The 6,391-nt window shown below is 44.8% G+C and overlaps 1 protein-coding gene across 1 annotated transcript in view; it reads right to left on the bottom strand.

Annotated features, from left to right (window-relative positions):
• Positions 1 to 4,334: 4,334 nt before the first annotated feature.
• ranbp10 (RAN binding protein 10) overlaps positions 4,335 to 6,391 on the bottom strand; it is a 19,599-nt gene continuing 17,542 nt past the window's right edge. Inside the window, exon 15 of the mRNA XM_079743235.1 lies at positions 4,335 to 6,391. This exon is cut by the window's right edge and continues 858 nt beyond it. The gene's annotated coding sequence lies outside the window, so the exon portion shown is untranslated.

Raw genomic sequence — 6,391 nt, 5'->3', positions numbered from 1 at the left:
CCCCCGCCCAACGCTGAGACAACAACAAGGTCGGGGGGGCGGGGGGCGGGGCTTCAGAAGGGACGGCGCCGTGCCGCTTAGCCGCCATTAAAGAGGAATAGAAATGGAACAGCGCTGATGTCAGCGAGGCCGCGATATTAACAGGAAATTTGCGAGAAGCGCAGGGGCGCGGTGGGGGGGGATGGTGGCGCTAAATGGACGCCTGTGGTTCATTTACAGGTTGTTTGTCATTCACAGCACATCCGCCACTCAACAGGCTGTGGGATGTTTTTCTTGACTAACAGCCAGGCCGTAAATAAAGTGATATCCATGCTTATTCAGAGTCATCCTTTCCTTCTGCGTCCTCTTCCCCTCATTGTTCCTCCTGCGGCGATGGGCTGAGAAACAGATTTCAGTCCATTTTTTTCCGCCGAGCTTGGATTTCAATGGCTCAATGTCACTCTGCCCAGGGTGGCATTGTTGCTAATTAAAATGGCCGTAAATTGGATTTCTTGGCTGGCTATTGACACCGTGCCGACCCCTCGACCCTGCCATCTCTGCCGTCTCTAGGAGAAGGACTGGCTTAAACCAAGGGAACTGTTTATTTAAATTCTGCGTGGGCGACTCTAACGTTCAGCCGCCTACTTGTTTTTCAGAGATTTATAATTATTGTAGACAAAAAGAAGCGATACCGGGAGATTCAACTTGTGTCCTTTTCCACATTATTAAAATACCTTCTGCTGGTGTGTGTGTGTGTGTGTGTGTGTGTGTGTGTGTGTGTGTGTGTGTGTGTGTGTGTGTGTGTGTGTGTGTGTGTGTGTGTGCAGGACACAAGTCGTGGCAGTATATACAGAGCCCACTCTTTTTGACTCTTGGCTCTGGTACTCCTGCTTGATGTTTGTCTGGCTGCACACGGTGTGCGTGTGGAGTTCCACATCGTTTGTGAGCATTGTTGTTGTTTTGTGTCTTCAGGCGCCTGCTCTTCACGCGGTGCAGATTTCCGTTGGCGTGGCGCACCTTGGAAGACTAGTGATTTTGTTGTTGTTAAATATTGACTTTCATGACAACAAGTCTCTGTCTCCCTCAGTGAGCTGCGTCCTTGCGTCTCGCGGGCCAACCGTTGCCTGCTGAAATGCACGACTCTGTTTACCCGTTACAGCAATCTAGCGACTCACCTTCATGCTCCCTAGAAAGAAAATGAAGGAGAACGCAGAGTTTACCAAAGGAGGAAGAGCTCAGCCGACTGGTCGGATAACAGCCTGTGCTGATATTCCAGGAACTTGACTCTTGACCCTTCCCTCCGTCTCTTTCTGTTGGCCGTATATCCCTCCAAGGTCAACGAGGAAGTCAACAAAACAAAGACGTAAGTGTCGTTCAGTTTTGTCCATGTTTACGGAAAATAATGTAACGTAATTTAAATAATGTACACATGACTTCCATGATGCGCCTACAAATAAATGCATGGTGTAAACATGTTGCAGAGGTCTACATCACGACGAGTGTCAGACAAGAAGAATAAAGTATACTTTGTTGATTTGCAATATGCTTTCATTTATTCACATGTCACACAATCACGGTATGTTGTTATGACTTTACCTGACAATAAAAGGAGAGCCGTGCCTCTGACTACGTGTGAGCTTATTACCGCCATGTGCTTTTCCCACCACATTGGAGATCTCACCCAGACTCAAACTGTGTCAATCAATTCAATCAGAGGCGCTTATAAAGCCATTACAATCTAGCTGAGCAGCAGGCCCGTGTCGCTCAACTGGCCTGAGAGTAATTATCATTAAGCAGGCACGGGAAAAAGATGGATGGAGGGGGAAATGGAGACCATAATGGATTCATAAAGATATAGACGGGAGAAAGAGTGGTGGATGGACGGATGGAGTGGGGGAATGGTGGAGAGGGGGGTGGAGGGAGAGAGGATGGATGGATGGAGAGGGGGGTGGAGGGAGAGAGGATGGATGGGTGGAGAGGGGGGTGGAGGGAGAGAGGATGGATGGGTGGAGAGGGGGGTGGAGGGAGAGAGGATGGATGGGTGGAGAGGGGGGTGGAGGGAGAGAGGATGGATGGATGGAGAGGGGGGTGGAGGGAGAGAGGATGGATGGATGGATGGAGGGGTGGAGGGAGAGAGGATGGATGGGTGGATGGAGGGGTGGAGGGAGAGAGGATGGATGGATGGAGTGGGGGGTGGAGGGAGAGAGGATGGATGGTGGAGAGGGGGGTGGAGGGAGAGAGGATGGATGGGTGGATGGAGGGGTGGAGGGAGAGAGGATGGATGGATGGAGAGGGGGGTGGAGGGAGAGAGGATGGATGGGTGGAGAGGTGAATGGAGTGGGGGATGAATGAATGGATGGAGAGGGAGAGCGGATGGATGGATGGAGAGGGGGGTGGAGGGAGGGAGATGGATGGATGGAGAAAGGGGGGTGGAAAGGGGGGCTGGAGATGGAGAGCCTCTCTAATGGCCAGCATGTGACTATGAATATGCATTACGACGACCGGGCACTAAGTGTGGGTGTTGTGTTATTAACACCTCATCTCCCCTCAGGAACTCTGTAGGTTGCTGTGGTAACTAGCATGTACCATGGCAACCACGGCGAACGCTCCATCCTAATTCTGAAGGCCAGAGGTCCCCCGGTACACTGGGTTTCTCAGGCCTTGAGGGCTCACTAGATATAATGATGCCACAGCTCCATTGTTCTCTACGATGCCATAGGCCTACACACACACAAACAGGTGTGTGTGTGTGTGTGTGTGTGTGTGTGTGTGTGTGTGTGTGTGTGTGTGTGTGTGTGTGTGTGTGTGTATAGGCCTATGTCAGTGAGGGGTTGAGGATTTGTTTTTCCCATGAAAGGATAGGCTTTTAGAATATCATTATTGATATATATTTGATGATATTGTGAAGATAAACACTTTCCACTACTCTGTTCTGCTCAGTGGAAGTTGAAGTCAACATGAATCTGTTTAACCCGAGGTATTTTTTGACTGTATTTTTAGAGGCAATGCTCCAAAATATCCTGGGGATTCTCCAATCCAGCAGCTTGTGCAATGTTTTAAACACTCGTAGTGACACACAAACAAAATATTATGATATTATTCTTATTATGCAACAGAAAATCAACGTTTACAATGAATCATGTTGCACTTGGCTGAACTGTACAGGAATACACAGAGCTTGTTTTCTGTCCTGTGTGGCAGGGCGGTTTGCCTCCATCGTGCAGCTCGCAGCTCAAGGACAGGCCCGTAGATGATGTGCAGAGGTTCCCTCCACACCATGCGCTGGGCTGGGGGCCTACGGTTGGATGTGCAAACACAAGGGGGGGGTGCATCTTATTGTCTCTCTCGCAGCAGGTGAGAAGGCACTCTACCCGGGATTCTGTTGTCTGTAGGTTTGTCAAATATCGACCTCTAGTATATTTTACAAGGACAAAGGGATGTTTGTCACATGTGTACGTAAAAGACGGAAGAATAAATTGGGCTACTACTTCCTTGCAATCACGCAGCAAAGGAAATACACAGAGTGGGCCTTGAAAATAATCAGTGAAATCAAATCAAAATTTGGTTGAATTGAACTATAGGCTACAGTCCTCTCCTACTTTTGACACAGGTTTAATTTAATAATAGCATTCTTCCTACAGTCCTATATAAGTGTTATCGCCATTCTCCCCAATCCAAGTTGCCACATTTTGATGTCTTTCTATTTTGTGCATCAGCAGAGATATACACTGGGAGCAGGTCAACACTACTGTGCAGAAACTAAATAATAAAATAAATATATATGCTTACAATTCACTTCAAATGATTAAATGTCTTTTGATTCACCATAAAGCAGGTCAATGGCTGTAGAACGACTACACTATGGTGTGTCTTCAATGACTGATAACAACATTTCCCTTCAGAATTCAGTTTTTCCTTTTACAAAACAAGGAAATTCTATCCAACAGAGTATCTTCAGTATTGTATGGTGGCTTATGTATGTGTATATGATCGTACGTTTAAACGTATATGTTACGCTAGTGCCCCCTAGTGTACGACCCTTTTCCCCCAAATGTTCCCAGCCAATGTTAATGCTTAGGAATAAACTATGTTTACCTGCTATGACAGCTCTGTTGGAAAAGGTCCATGGTTAAACTGAATTATCTTCACCAGTTATTCTACTGGTACACACAAATTGCAGAGCAACAACTGTTATAAGCGACACCTGTGTTAGTCCTACGAAGATGCCTCTGGGAAGGGGTGTATGATTCTGCATCATCCATGTAGGCCTATAATATATTTACCGTAGAAGATAGTAGGGCAATTTAACAATTAAGAAAAACACACAGTAAATGAGCAATGCCAGAGAAATAGTATGCTTATGGATGTGTATTTTAATAAAAATAATTCTGTCAAAATTAAAGAGAATACAATTTCTTTTTAACATGTTTCCAGTACATAGGTTTGTTTCATTTTTTTTTTTTTCATTTCAAATATTTTAAAAGTCTCATGCTAAGTAGAGGGTAACTCATTTCACAATATTTATTCAATAATGATCAGTCAAAAATTAAAATATTCAAATAAAAATAACAATTGCGCATAGCCTGTTGTGTGAACATAATTCTAAATGCCATTCCTCCCAAAGTCCAAAAACCAAACCATAAATTCTATGTGGATTTTGCCTCGATTCTGGGGCAGCGTGGCTTTGATTCTCCTGCATCAGATCAAACTGGGCCTGGTGAAACAAAGTGACCTTCCACAGTGGGGTCTGTGTGTTGGGGAAGACGGTGTATTGACAGCAGGGAAACACAGCCTCCACTCAAACACAGAGCTGTATTGTCCTACAGGTAATGCAACAGAGGTGTGTGTGTGTGTGTGTGTGTGTGTGTGTGTGTGTGTGTGTGTGTGCGTGTGTGTGTGTGTGTGTGTGTGTCATGAGTCAGACACAGAAGTAGGATAACATGTTCTTGTGTGTTTTGTGTGTTGCCATGGTTTCCTATGCAAGCAGAAAAAGAGCTGGTGTATTTGTAGCCCGCGGTGAAACATACAGACAAATCTCACATGTAATAAAACACCCTGTAACATGAGAACAGAACCAAATCTAACATATGATAAAAACACCCTAGCACACTACAAAGGAACCAAATTCTCTCACGAGTGGAAATGTAAAGCACAAATGCTACAGCAAGTTGTCAAACAACCAGCGCTGGTAGAGGGAGGATTGATAAAAATGGATGAGGTGGGCTGGGCAGCATCTTAGGGTTAGGGTCTAAGAGCTATCAGTTTGCTACAGTCTAAAACAACGATAGCAGGAGTTTGTACGGTGTGCTTTTGATCAGTCTACAGCTAGGGTGGGTTTGGCAGAGGTCTGGGAAAAACAACTGGAGATCAACAACTGGAGATCCAAGCCAGAACGGGTGCGTTTGTTCTGAGCCACTTCGGATAACAAAGGTAACGGTGAAACACAAAAGTCTAACTGAAGTCTGGGTTTGAATGTATAAACAATGGGTATTTATAAAAGATAAATGCATAGATAAAAGCCATTATCTCTTACAAAAGGGAACTTTCCATGATAAAACATGTTTTTTGGTATGAAAGTCACCGATGGGGTAGGTAGCGATTGCCTGGCTCTTCCATGTATCCTACTGGTTTGGCCTCACATTGCCATTAATGCATCCGAGGGTCCTGAGAACTCTGCAGAGCCATGATACAGTACTAGTACTAAACTGGGGGTCAGTAGTTCCACACCGCCCCTCCTGTTCGGCCACAAGCCCCAGAGGTTTGCCTGAACCCAGAGATGGAGATAGAAAGAGACAGAAACAGCTGGTAGACACTAAGTGATCTTATTTACACTTATGTGACTATAACCAAACATGAATTTTCAGCAGTATCCAAAGTAGGTTTGATCATTTACATTTGTACATTTGTCTTTAACAAAGTTTTGTTTTGTTTTCGACCTTAACAACTTAAACACTTTTACTATTGCTGGATTCCAGCATATTTTTAGCCAATGGATCCTATTGTATATTCGATTGCTTCTTTATTTAAGGGAGGGGGTCTTTGAATACCAGCAGATTTAAAAAATAAATATTGTGCAACAAAACATAAAACACTAACAAAAACTATCTGTTTGTGTCTGTGTGTGTCGGTTAAGAAAAAGTCTCATGACTTTTCATGGTTACAATTTTAAATAGAACTTGTGTCAGAATGTCATCATTAGAAAAAATGCGTCATAAATACGAAAGAACCAAAATAGCTGCGAGAGAGCGAATCCAAACAAAGAGCAGGTATGATGGTGACACACATGGATGCTGGATGGTTCAGGCAGAGTGGATCCTAGCTGTGTGGAAGCAGCCCGGCAGTGGACATGCCAGTGCTATGTTTGGCGTTGGTTTAGATAGATACAGCACCACTCAAACTACCAAAGTAAAAC

Source organism: Pollachius pollachius (genome assembly GCF_949987615.1).
Source record: "Pollachius pollachius genome assembly, chromosome: 9".
NCBI classification, from domain to species: domain Eukaryota; kingdom Metazoa; phylum Chordata; class Actinopteri; order Gadiformes; family Gadidae; genus Pollachius; species Pollachius pollachius.
Note: the sequence above shows the minus strand (reverse complement) of the source record. Positions and strands in the feature narration are given on the sequence as shown.